Here is a 12,882-nt window from a genome sequence, read left to right as displayed (position 1 = left end):
ACAACAACGCAGACTTTTTCCAGTGTAGTGATTCCAATAGCGATGGTGAAAAATGCCAAAAAGAGATACCAGTGAATAAGATGTATGTTTCAATGTATATAAGAATCTACATCTTGAGTTTGGGTTTGAGGGAAACAAACTATTTCAAGCAATATGAGATTTGACCGAAATTGCTTTCTGAACTGTACGTAAAATAGTCAAAAACAAACCTTATGAACGCAAAACGCGATGTGATACGGGATTACCAACACCTTTAGATGTTTATCTAATAAAACAATATAAAACAAGAAAACAATATACGACTGTTACAAATCCCTACAACTGAAATCATAAGGAAGAAATGGAATACTTTCGGCCATAATGTGAGCTGCTGTGACAAAACTCTGCAGAATTGGATAAAAAACCTAGGATTCAGATTTAGAATAATAAACAAACGTCAAGCAGTTATGGAAAGCAGAAGAATAGTGGAATTGCGTAACAAATACTTAGAACAAATAATTAAATATAGACAAGAACAACGGCAAATTTTCTATCTGGACGAAACTTGGTATGACACTCACGACACAGTTACGAAAGGGTGAACTGATGGTTCGAGAATGTGTACGCCTAATATGCCTGCAAACAAAGGATCACGACTAATCATTTTGCATTGCGGAGGAAGTAAATTTGAAATTATAGCACCTAATAAATTTAGTGCACTAAATCAGCATGTTTCACTTCTATGTGTGTGACAATAGCTTTATATAAAATACAAAGTGCAAATGCACTACGACTACCAATAAATAATACAGTAAAATGAATCAACGTGAATGTGTTAACATACATTCAAATAGTTTCAACATGTACACAATAAACAACATTGAAAAACTGTGAATAGAAAGTTAGACAAGGCGAAAAATAATCTTTTATACTTGATTATCACCTAGGCTCATCATTTCTCGAATACAGTAATTTTAGAAAATGATAAGAACAAAGAAAAACCGAAAATGAATCAGATTTAGAGTCTGAAAATTATGTGTGGAAATTAAATATTGTGTTTCTAAGGATATATGACAAAGATAAGACTATGTAAATATCAAACAACGAATTCGAATTCAGTACTTCATTTCAAATTCATGAGTATAAAAATAATCCATTATGAAGAGTATTTTTCAAAAACTCCATAAATATACAGTTCCCAAAGGACGAATGAAATCCCTATTGTTAACTTTCATTGATACTCAACAGAGGCAGAGAAAGAGAAAATGTTTATTATCGCAAGAAAACCAGGTTCGGTTGACAGACGTTTCTGCTCTATCATTGAAACTATGAAAAATATGAAAACTGAAATCTTATCCAATCAGAAAGAAATAAAAATCACGGGAACTGTAAAAAACAATACGAAGTGGTAATTTAAGAAGTATTTGTATGGAAGTCTTCAAGAGACAAGTAGGGAAAATAACGACAATAAACAGCCACAAAGTGAACTGTTTCCTTCATCGATTACTTCCTTCAAAACAATTTTGTTTTCGATTTTGAATATGTATTATTGATGAACGAAATGCAAGTATTATCATTATCATTATTCATCTTGGAAGCTCTGACTCATTGTGAAGGCGTACCAACATCGTTAACCAATGACAACTCTCCATAGCCGTGAAGTGAGCGGTCATTGGGTCCGAAAATCGTGTGCCCTGAGCAGACGGAGAAAACCAAGAATGATTGCCTTTTGCATTTGTACGGTTAGGATTTCTGCCGTTTTGATGCAAGCCGGTATGATCTCAAGATAAGAGAGTAGTGTAGGCATCATTTCACCAGATAATATTATTTTTACTCGGACCGGTAAACTCCATGACAAATATTATCCTACTTTGATCGTCAAAGAGGAATACATCAAACTTATTAGCCTGTTTCTTCGAAACCTTTCAATGTTCACAACGGTTTCATAACCCCCGGAGCATAAAGCAAGACCGGTGTCTCGTCAATACCGTAGGAGCACCGAGGGTGTTACTAAAGCACTTTTAGGGCAGCGTTATCTCGATGAATATAGTTGAGGACGCGTATGCTGGACATGCACACAGCAAACGCATTAATATCAGTATTTTTCCCGAAGATTGAGCTGGTTGAGCCCTGTTCCCGAAGTCTCGATAGTTATGGAAGGGCTTACCAGCTTCATCAACCTATAACCACCCCCAACGGAGTGGGGTAAGTAATCACTGGGTCTAAGCAGTCGCAATGCGCTAATAATCATTATTTTTATTACACATATACTCGTCTGCATTTTTTGTGAATGTTCTCGTTTTGCTAGTCCTCTTTGTGTTGTAGCATATTTTATTGTTCTATTTTATGATGAATCTCCTGTACAATGTAATATGCCGTGGTGGTACAAAATTTAAAATTTCTTCGTTAAGGCTCATTGGTTTTCTTAGTTAGTACAATGGCGAAGGCGCTAATAATTTGGTGTAAATATGAAATATGTTGAAAAAATTCAAAACAGAAGAAAACAGCTTTGAAAATTATAATCCGACTACGAAATAAACTGAAAAATGCAATGAGGGCTGAAAAAAATGAAACTGAACATATTAAAATTAAAAAGTTATGAGCTGATTGTTATTTTATGTTATTTTACTACTTTTATTTGTAAGTAACGTTACTCCAGTTTCGTCCTATAAGGACATAATGAAACTAAAACAATAAACGTGTTTCTCATTTGACGAAACTGCAGTAAGGTTTGTTACAAACAAAAGTGGTAAAAAAACATAGAAAGATTCATTTCTCATTTTATTTTTTTATATGTTGAGAGTTCTGTTAAATAGTTTAAAATTTTATTCGAATACCTCTTGAAAGTAATCGACAATCTTGCCAGATTCAGAGATCAATCAAAAGTCACCATTTCGGTACTGCTTGATCAAAGTAAAGCTTTCGATTCAGTTAATTTCGATTTACTCATCAGCACGCTCAAGTGACATTTCTCTTAAATGGATGACCAGCTATCTCACAGGTCGATCACAGAGGGTCAAACTGGATGACTACTCATGGTCATCCCTAAAAGAAACAATCTCAGGTGTACCGCAGGGAAGTATTTTAGGACCCTTGATGTTTTAAGTGTTTATTTTTGATTACCCCACTTTCTCATCACATTGTCAAGTACATCTATACGCAGATGATATACAGTTATATTTGTCTTCTCATAACACCGATACAGAAAGTTGCGTGGCCAATATAAACACAGATTTGCACAAAACATCCCTATACTCGGAGAATCATGGAGCGTAAATCAATCCAAATAAAACTTTGGCCTTATGCATAGGGTCTCAAAGACAAATAGTAGAAACTCAGTGAAACTTTAGGCTCACTCTCGATAACGCAGACATTGACTGGGTAAACAGTGTTGAAAATCTTGGCGTAACCATAGATAGCTTTTTGTCTTTCCATGAACATGTGACAAACATTTACAAAATATCATTCTTCAAACTCAAATCGCTATATAAATTCAAGTACCAGTTATCAGAAGAAATGAAACTCAAGTTAGTTAAAACTCTCATTTACCCCCATATCGAGTATTGTTGTTCGGTGTATTACAATTTTTGCCGCAATATAACAAGCACAAGTTACAATGTATACAAAATGCTTGCGTTCGTATGATGTATACTGTATACTATATGGTGAACATGTCACCCCATTTTTGTTAAAAATGAAGGAGCTGAATGTGAGGTACAGAGTCCAATATTTGATAAAAATGTTTTTGTTTAAATTGCTTCAAACTAAAACACCTAGTTATTTATATAGTTTTTTAAGCAGGCATTCTGACATACATATGGTCAATTTGAGTATTAACTCATTCAACATACCTAGGCACCGTACTTCCAAATTTCAAGGATGTTTTTCTCGTATAGCCCCTTCTTATCTGAATGAAATTTACCCCTTTTAAATCATACTATTCATCAATTTAAAAAAGAAATGAAATCAATGTATGATAGTGCAATGAAATTGTTAAATTGACCAAAATAATGTTAAGAATATTAAGAGTTATTAGCAACTATTTGATGTATTATTTTTTTCTCTTCTCTATTATTGTTATGATAGTAAATAATATTTTCTTATACTCACTGTATAATGTTTGACAGGGGTGGAAGATAGCCTTTTGCTAGCTCTTTTTCTTTTATGAATAAATGTATTTTTTATGGCTAATAAACGATATTATTATTATTATATTATTATTATGAGTGCTGTGTTACAAAAACCAAACATATTAATTCTGCCATCCACCTTACTCGTTTCTCATTTTTACTTTATTTCATTAATACTAGTGGGTTTACAAATTTTTGGAACCTCTTTTCTCATTCTGTCTCATGTTTGGACTATCTGCGTTTTTGTCATTTATATAGTTTCCTAAAATTAGTAAATAATGAATAGTATCCACAATATGAATAAAATGAAAAACTATCCAGTAGGGAGCACTGTTGAACAGTGGCTATAGTGAATACTCTTTTGAGAGGATTTAATTGAAGTGTACAACAAAGTATGTGACTAGTTAACATTATAAAGTTGGGAAGAAGAGAATGAAATAATAATGAAACTACTACAAATTCTATAACATGGAAGTTTAACAAACGCACTAAACTATCTTTGAGGTAGATAACTTATTCTATATGGAATAGAACAGTAAATATCATGGCTATTTTTTATTTTTCCTACAGAATAGAAAATACAGTGGAACTGCTAGTGAATTCTTTGTGAATTAAGTCACTAGCTTCATCGTGTTTTTTCTGTACCTATACTTTGGTTTCGAATCTAATTATTTGATATTGAATGTATCTGTCTATCATGAATAAAACCCATTCATACGATAGATTGAAGTTAATGCTAAGATAGAACATAAAACTTTTGTGAATGAAAAATTTTCAAAAACCCACAAGTAATCAGATTATATGTCCAGAAATACCTCCATTTCTTGATAAGTGGATTAATATTCTACTGGTATACTTTCAGCGACTGAAAGCTCAAAATTTGAAAACAAATACACCCTAAATAATTCAGTCGTTCATACTATTTGTTGTACGTTAATTTCAATTATTTCCGAGTTTTGATCTTTCTGTATAGATTTTTTCCGTTCTTAAATGTTTTATTCTATCAAAACTGAACTATGTGGTTTTCTTATGTTTCGTGGATCTTTCAGTTCTCCAATCGAATCATTTGGTTTGTCCTACATAGACCCCTTTGCAGTTACAAGGAATTTGATAACCACACTACAGCTTTTACGTTAGTAGTATTTTGTATTCCAATTTGGAGAAATTTAATTCATCCTTTGTAAGAGAAATGGTGTTTGCCACCATTTCTCTCCCATGACAACTTAATTTCACACCAAATGTGACCCGTCCATCCCGACATCAGCACGAATAACTTGAAGTGCCTTGTCTTATCCAGGAAATGAGGTGTCCCAATCAGGTGATATTATAGCGATCAGAACACAGTTGCAGTTATGCATGTCTCTGAAAACTCTATATTTTTTTTTGAGATTTACGCAGTGCTAGATGATAATGTTGTTATAGAGTTCGAAACGTTGGTGCAGTATTTTTCAGTACTTGTTATAACCTCGACTGTTCATATGTGAAGAACTTCAGAAACTTCACCAAACATTCTCTAATGATTTACAGGTTTAGTACAAATGTTCGCTCTCTTCCAGCTCAAAATCAAAACATTATAATGAAACGCTGTCGTCGGTAGCTGAAACGAATAAAACCTGGTCGTCCTTCATTCATTGTCAAGGAAATTCATTGCTCTCTTTCACATCTGATCGCTCACAACAAAAGCCGCCTCAGTAACCCATACTCACCTGATATGTAAATATATTCCAAATGACAAAAAACTGTAAACAGGTCACTGTGGTATTATCCGTAATTCTACACTTTGCACATCCGGAATAACGTCTATTGTCTCCTGAAACAAATGTCAGTCAATTCAGTTGTCGAAGAACAACGGAAATTTTTCAGCGTTACGTGACAGGATCAACACGTTAAATCCAGAGCTGTTGCGCTACAAAAGTTTGAAAAATCACCGTTTCGGCTTGTTTAAAAACTGGGCCCGCTTCTTGATAAACATCACTGGCCGAAACCGATCCAAAGTGTGTCACTGTGTCACTATTCAAAATGGTGTTCTTGATCGATAACTTCGATTCAAATCGACGTTCCTCACTTTAATCCTATAGAATCAAACACAAATTTCGGGATGGCCATCCAAGTCAATCCTTCGCCAGTCACTGCGACGAGAACGTCGAGAAACTGGGTCACGCGAATTATTATGCGATTCCGGGTGCCCGGCAAATTTTGGAAATTTTTGGCGCTGTTGGACGTGTTCACAGCGCGCGAAGACGTAAAACTGGTCATCAGGAGCCCTACCAAAGAGTTGTGGGACCAGAAACACCCCCTCCATGTCGGCTAACTGTACCTGTAGTAGATCTATACTGAGGTAACCTACTTATGGTAAGTGGGGGTACTTGGTTCTTGAAGATGAGATTTCGGATTTCGGTGTCTCTCAGTATTAGTCGCGTGATGTTGTTTAACGTTATTTGGGATTGTGATGGCGGTGTACCTCAGGGGATATTTCGCAGGGCGTGTGGCTTGCGATTTTGGAATTGAAAACACAATAAACTGACTATAATGTAATTTCCCATACTTTTTGCAGCAACAGATCACACGATATTCAAATTTGATGGTGATAACGTTTATTTATATACAGGGCTATTCAAATTCGAGTCTTTCCATGGAGATTCATAAACGATATGAGTTAGTAATTCGACTCAATTATAGCAAAGTCTATTCTAGAATACTTATCTCGACTCTACTTTTTCTGATTTCAAAAATACATGTCAAAATTTCCTCAAAGTTTGCCACAGAAACTTTCTACTGCTATACTAATTATCAAAAACAAAAACTCCGTTGAAACATTTAGAGAAATCATGCGTATATACGAAATAAATTGCAATGACTGTGACTAAATATACATAGTACAAACTGGTCGCAACCTAATGGGAAGAATTACGTCTCATAAGAGTGACATTAGATGTAACAAACTTATTTGTGCTTTGACCAAACAAAACCATTCTCGATTGACATCGAGAAAAACGCATTCAAACGTTCCTTTCTGGAAATGGTCAAGATACAGCAGGAAAATAATGTAATGAATAAAAAATCTGACTTTGACAATATTAGCTCCATTTACACGTATATACTTAAATTGCACTTTTATAAATTTAATAATAATTCACAGAACAATTCAATAGAATCCACCTAACATTAATCTTCATCATACCAACTATAGTTCGTAATGTCGCGCTCGCATATAATAAATAGGAGTTATAAAGCTTTCAATCCTTTTTCAATATTAAAATACTGAAATTTAGTTTCATCATTCAAAGAATACAGGGTGTAACTAAATAAATGTAAAACATTCAAGGAGGTGATTCCTCATCAAAAAACATACAGGATTTTTCATATAAAGAAATTTCATTGGAGCATCCCTTGTTAAGATACAGCCCCTTAAAGGGGGCACATAAAATTTGTATAACAATTTTTTTCACAAGCACTAAAAAAGTTACAATATTGAAATTGACCTGACGTTTTGTACTACCAAAAAGACACTTAGCCAGTAATTTATTTGGTTTACCCCATGGTTGTAAGGGGTGGAAAACGCAACCCCTAAAATTTATTTCCAATGTAACTTTTGTCTTATTATTTGTTTACCATTTGGAAAGTAATTTCCAATAGCTTGTTTCATTCTAAACAAAAAATGTCTTTTGGGTTTTTTGCCCAAAATAAACCAGTTCGCAGCAAAAAATTATTTTAAAGTTATTTATTGATTCAATTTTCATTATTATTATGTTTTTGATGTAGTTCCAATAAGTTACTGTATTATGTTACTGGTTTATGTCCTGTTTCTATAGAATGTTGTGCTAATGCGCATGATTTCTTATCAAGCTTTATATCACTTTTATGTGAAGTTATTCTTTGATTGAGAATTGTAGATGTTGTTCCAATATAATCCAAGTTACAATTGTTACAAGGAATGTTATAAATCACATTTGACTTTTTGGTAGTATCCGTTTCATCTTTCAATTTAGTATTCAAATTCTTTATAGTTTTAATATTTTTTGGCATATTTTTCCATTTTGTTCATTATGCAAAAGTTATATGATATTTGAAGATACATTTCCAAGGTTAGGTATTGATTTATAAGAAAAATTACATCGGAATTTGTATTACTGCCGGTATTGAAAATTATTTTATTGAGTTTTCTGGGATAGGAATTTTCGAATTTTCTCTAAGTAGTCTGAGATTTTTTTGCTTGAGGGAAGGGTGTACTGATTTTTCTATTCTTTTTGAGTATTGAATGATTTCAACTGATTTTTTATAAAAAGAATAGTAATTGATATATCTTCCTGAATTAGTAGGTTTGACATACCAATCAGTAATAAAGGAATTATCAGTTTTACGGATAACTTTTGTATCAAGAAAAGGAGGGGTCTGATTATTTTCTATTTCGATAGTGAATTGTAATTTTTCATCATATCATCAAGAATTTCATTAGATTTGTCATAAGGTATTGCACAAATGACATCGTCAACGTATTTCTTCAAAAAAGGAATTTCAAAACTCAATTTGGAAAGTATGTTTTCAAAAAGATCGTCCATTACGTATTGAGCTATCATAGGAGAAATAGTAGCTCCCATTGGTGTACCAAGAATTTGTTTATAATATTTACCTTCGAAAGAGAAATAACTTGAGTTAAAGATTAAATTAATTATTTCAATAAATTTTTTTTGGTTTATTGAACATTTTTTATTTATCATTCCATCTTTTGATAACACTTTTCTCCATAGTATATAGGTATATTGCTGAAAAGAGAAAGCATTTCAAGGCTAATCAGAATATATCCTGGAGGTAATGATTTTCCATTTAAAAAATTGGAAATATCGAAAGAATCCTTACTATAGAATTCATTTTCATAATTATAAGCATCGGTAAGAATGTTTGTGACCATTTGGGCAATTTTGCTATTTGGAGCATCAATGGAAGAAATAATAGGTCTCAATCAATAACTCTTTCTTTAAAGTCAAAGATTATGAAATCAGTATACCCAATAAATGACATTTATGTGAAGGTATGCCATTTTTCAAACCCAAAGGCATCCAATTCAATTTAAGAGCCATATATTTATATATATATATATATATATATATATATATATATATATATATTATATATATATATTATATTATATATATATATATATATATATATATATATATATATATATTAAAAATATGTTGTCTCGCATGTAGCTTCACTTGAAGTGAATAAAAAGTGCATCAATGAAGTAATAAGAAATAGTTGGAAGGAATTTCACTTTTGCGCTAATAATATTTTCACCCTACAAAACTCAGTTTGACGTTTCGTTAGTTCTCCACACCCTGTAACATTGTTCTCATCGAATTATCTCAAGATATTTGAACTCTTGATTCTCAGTATCCTCCTTACTGAAATGCATAATTTTCCCGGAGTAGGATAATGTTGCTCAACAATATTTGGAATTGGTGGTGTCGATAGGAAATACCTGCGAAATAACCGTACGAACGAAAAACCGTAAACATATTGCAAAAATGGTGTTGCAATGGCTTCTTGAGTTAATCTCGAAGAATGATGAAATCTGAATTTCGTATACAATTCGAGTTATGATTAGTCATAGGCTGTTGACCGCAGAATGATCATTATAAAAATGTTAATGAGTTACAAAAAATTCTTCGTAGTAGGTATTAAAAAAGGGATCAGTATAGTAATCATTGGCGAAAGAGTACCGCCGATTAGTAGAGGTTGCATATGTCTATGCATGATATGCATAGTATGAGCTATGTATGATGAATTTTCTCTGGTAGCTCTCTCTGGTTTGCAAGAAATTCTTTTTATGATATTTCTGTTGCAGTGTAAGTAAATGAGCAATACATAGAAACGAGGCTGTTGACACTGGTCATAAATTATGTTCATAAAGTATGTTTTGGGTTTGTGATCAATGAGTTTTTGCGACCTACCGTCGATCTTTCTTCATACTACTGGAATTTCTCTCTCCCTCTACACGTGTCAACTACGAACTGTTCCCGAGTAGAGAAGACTGGATCCTCCGGGAGAAGGAAATATTCCATTTGGTCAGCTCTGAAATCTCTACTAGCCGTATGAGAATGCTTAATGAGTACAAGGTATCTCTTCGGATAAATTTTAAGATGTTTGGAACAATTCTTTTGATTGAGTGTTGATATTTTTTTTGTTTCGTTCAAGGCATCGACTGCGTGGTCATTAGCCTTTGTATTGTTTGAAACATAAGCTTTTCAACTTCCACTTCTCAATCTTCATTCAAAAAATTGTGGAAAACTTCTAAAGGAAGAAGGAAAGTAATTGAGTTCACGATATGTGTAGATGTGTATTTTTTCCTATTTAGTTTACAATCCGAACATCCGTTATGGAATCAGATCAGATGTCATGCACAGAAAAAGCTGCACAATATCTCGTATACGAAAGAGTTCAGATATAAAACTTCATTTATACGGAACCCTGTCGTTTTATAGGACGGACTTTGGAGTTTCGGATGAAATTTTCCAACTATTAGTGAAGAAACTGCATTATTTCATTCGTTTCATCATAGATTGAAACTATTTTTGTGCCAATAAATGAATATTATTGATTTCAATCTGACAAATCCATCGCTAACTGTAATTTTTAACTATGAATGATACTAAAACATTGGGTTCTTTGCCATTTATTTCAGAGAAATATAGGGATATTGTATACAATTCAACCAATGAAAAAGATGTGATTTTGCTCAGCGTCTAGTTCATCACCTGATGATAGCACCTTAATTGATGAAACGTATGTCGGGGACAGTATCGCAGTTCTGGTATTTGGAAAAGTATTTGTTTTAGGTGGTTTTTCTTGTCGTTCGAGCTAACTGAGCAGTATTACAACAACTCTTCAATAAAATGTAAAATTGAATCATGCAGGCGTAGAACAATTCATTACCCATTTTAACTACCCAAAATGTAACATTCATAGAGAGCCTATGGCAGAGATCTCCATTAACACAACAAAACTTTGAGGTTTGTGTTCTATTCCACTATCGACATCTTTTTAAAACGACATTACAAAAAGGCACGCTTATAACACTTGTTGAGTTTTCTCAAAGGGAAGATGCAACAGAATATTGAAAATACATCAGTTCCATCATCAATAATCGAAACACCTGAAAACTCATTCAGTTATTTTAGGAGGTAGGCTGATGATATTCCAACCCATAAAATTATATATCCAATCAGTAAACATTTATTGAATATAACTCAATATGACTAATTTGAAATTATTTCTAATATGAAAACCCATTGAAAAACTACTCATTGCCATTCCACATTCTCACCAATCAATGTACAAATACTGTACCGATTGGAATTATAATTTGATGTGTTAGAAGTCCATCCACCAATTTTTTAATTCTACATGCATGCACTCTTAGGTTTGTCTACTATTATTTTTCATATTAGATGTGCTATTTTATTATAAGTTATGAAGTACATATGTTGACTCTTTCAATTCAGCCCCAAAATATCCCTGAAAAGTAGTTGAAGATGTACCTGAAATCAATAAACAAATATTAATACTACATACTTTTTCAACAAATAAATATTATTCTTAAGGAAATATTAGGCAAATTTCAATCAAATGCAATTATTTATTCACATAAATTTGTGATTATTAGTAGGTATTTCATTCAACTATTATTATATCTCTTACTGTTTCTGATATCTCTATAATGACCTGTCTAATATTTGATGAACTGGATACAAAACAAATATAAAAGTACAAGAAAATCTTCGAAATTTGTGAGTATTAATCTTTCCACCAGACGCTTCAAATTTTGAAAGCAAAAGTCAACTAAAAATTAGTAACCAAACAAAGTTAATCTGTCTCACAAAATCATGTATTGAGAGCTCCTGCCATATTCAATTTGTAGCTGAAGTGTTGTCGGCAAAGGATTATAGGATTTGTCTGGGATATTTATCATTCAATTACGTCAGGAGACTTCAACAGTCAATAGGCAAGTAACCCGTCGGGAGACTAATGACTTTAATTTTTGGCACCGTTGAGATTAGATTGTAAGGACATTTTTATTATAAAAATACCAAAGCAATAAACATTTAGCAAGAAGTAATGAAATGTTATCGCAGGTATTTTAGATGTAAGTACTCTAATGTTAATAAATAAGAGCCACTGGGTATTTCATCAGTTCGGACTTCCATTGTCTAATATAATATGAATTGATTTGAAATTCCTGAAAAATAATAAAAAGATTAACCAAAAATAACAATTTTATTAAAAAAAAAACTGAAATTATAGAGAGAAATAACATACAAGCTACAACCAAAAAATTGAAATATTAGTAAAAGCTGAAAATTAAAAATATTTTTAACAAAAAATGAGAAATAAAAATTAAAAGATTCCAAACCAAGTTACGTCACGACGTTTCTATTGTTAGTATCCACAATCATCTTCGGGTGATAACTGGACTTCCTCCGAGATCTGACCATTTATAGGTCATTCGAGTGCTTTCACCTTTCCCCTCTTCCCTCTCTCTGCTTCATTGGTTTTAGCGGGAGATAACCCATTTGATATTATGTTGATGAGTCCAAACATGCTCTGCTATTCCGAATTTGCTGGTTTCTTCTCGCTGTGTGTGTTTCTTGTGCTCGGCAATGCGAACTTTCAATGGCCTCTTAGTTTCACCGATGTATGATTCTCCACACTCGCAGGGTATCCGGTAAATGCAATTCTTAGAATCGCAGTCCGCGTTTGGTGGCCTGGTTTT

The 12,882-nt window shown here is 32.9% G+C and overlaps 1 protein-coding gene across 1 annotated transcript in view; it reads right to left on the bottom strand.

Moving 5' to 3' along the window:
* Positions 1-6,332, bottom strand: part of ich (zinc finger protein ichor) — a 70,580-nt gene extending 64,248 nt beyond the window's left edge. The window contains exon 1 of the mRNA XM_074174816.1: positions 5,816-6,332. The gene's annotated coding sequence lies outside the window, so the exon portion shown is untranslated. The remainder of the gene's footprint in view (positions 1-5,815) is intronic.
* Between the last annotated feature and the right edge of the window lie 6,550 nt (positions 6,333-12,882).

This window comes from Leptinotarsa decemlineata, unplaced genomic scaffold (genome assembly GCF_025532065.1).
Source record: "Leptinotarsa decemlineata unplaced genomic scaffold, Ldec_3_MD MMD2_tig00000882_RagTag_RagTag, whole genome shotgun sequence".
Taxonomy (NCBI): Eukaryota; Metazoa; Arthropoda; class Insecta; order Coleoptera; family Chrysomelidae; genus Leptinotarsa; species Leptinotarsa decemlineata.
Note: the sequence above shows the minus strand (reverse complement) of the source record. Positions and strands in the feature narration are given on the sequence as shown.